Source organism: Halyomorpha halys, unplaced genomic scaffold, assembly GCF_000696795.3.
Source record: "Halyomorpha halys isolate HHAL.00 unplaced genomic scaffold, Hhal_1.1 Scaffold1157.1, whole genome shotgun sequence".
In the NCBI taxonomy this organism is placed as follows: domain Eukaryota; kingdom Metazoa; phylum Arthropoda; class Insecta; order Hemiptera; family Pentatomidae; genus Halyomorpha; species Halyomorpha halys.
Window position 1 is genome coordinate 537,587 of NW_027108759.1, and position 1,442 is coordinate 539,028.

General features: G+C 32.1%; 1 long non-coding RNA gene across 1 annotated transcript in view; it reads right to left on the reverse strand.

Moving 5' to 3' along the window:
- Positions 1-1,196: 1,196 nt before the first annotated feature.
- Positions 1,197-1,442, reverse strand: part of LOC106688585 (uncharacterized) — a 22,439-nt gene continuing 22,193 nt past the window's right edge. The window contains exon 5 of the long non-coding RNA XR_001344339.2: positions 1,197-1,340. This is a non-coding gene — a long non-coding RNA (uncharacterized lncRNA). The remainder of the gene's footprint in view (positions 1,341-1,442) is intronic.

Below are 1,442 nucleotides of genomic sequence, written 5' to 3' on the forward strand. Positions count from 1 at the left end.
AAAAACGTTGGAGCCTTCAATAATCCTCAGTGAGCAAAATGAAAGATTCTACGGAGGTATGCAGATACAGAGATACTATCAATACAAGGAAGATATGACGTACATAGGATATGGCAACGGTCCGTTGGTTGCTTCAATGGGAAGTTGGATAGATTCTTAAAGCGATGTTTCCTAATTAGTTCCTACGGACGTCCAAGTGTCCTTGGGATTAAATCCTTACGTCACTTGATTTATTCAAATAATGAAAATTAAATTTATAATTTTAGTGTAGAGTAGTTTTATAAATAATAAAAAGAAAATTAATAACTGAGTAAATATAATTATTAGTAATTAATTAGTAAGAATAGTATTAGTCATTAGTAAGATATTATTAGAGCTTCCTCCTCTTTTTACTTCCAAAGCATTCGAAACAAGGAGAGTCAGCAAGATGAGTGGGAAAACTCCTGGTAAATTAAAATGCAGCATTTTGGCAGGAGAATGAGCAAATGTTCACAAGTATTCAGATAAAAAATTGGCAATGGAAAGGGATTGGAACTCAAAGAAAATAAGAACTGTTGTGTGAACTGTGATGAGTTTAATTACGTTTCTAATTAGTTGAATATTGTAGAACAGCTATTCCCAAACTTTATTCGAATCGGTACCCTTGTCGAGCCATAAAACTTTCGTTGCATCCTTGTTGGGAACCACTTTTGTAGAATGTTTAATGAGTCTTCGTAATTGAAATAAGTACTTACACATAAGATATAAATAAAGTAAGATTAGTGCTTAACTTATGAAACATAATGAGCTGAAAGGTTTACGTATGATCCCGATGCCAATGGGAGATGACACTGCTTTGCCAACAACAATACACCCAGTCATTAGTAAGTCATTATTAAAGTCATCCTGTTAGTTACCAACAGCTTTATCAGTTATCCATTTAATCCATAGCTTTCACTTCCAACAGTAATGTGAACAAGAAAGTGACACTTTCATTTCTTTTTCTAATTTTCCTGATTCCTTATCCTATAACTGGGAACTTATACTAAATCATACTACATAATTGAAACATTATTAGGCACGAATTATCTAAAATGTTTTGAAAAAAACACGTTAATTTTGAGTTTTTAAAAGAGTTTTATGCCGAATATATCATTAGATTGTAAATAAAGTTAGGAAAATTTAATAAAATGCATAATTGTCGACAATATGTATGTAATTCATTGAGGCCGCTAAGTATTATCCACAGTGTTCCAACACCTTCAATCAATCCCAGATGAAAAAAAATTGAATGCTTACCCTTCAAAAATTTTGATTGCTGATTGAACCCCTTCATCTGTTTTAAGTTTCTCTGTTCTGACCTGTAAAGTATAACAACATTAGTTAATTACAAGAGGGTGGATTACAGATTCACTAAGTTCGATAAAAGCTTTAGATTCTATGTATCCAGAACATCCGATAAT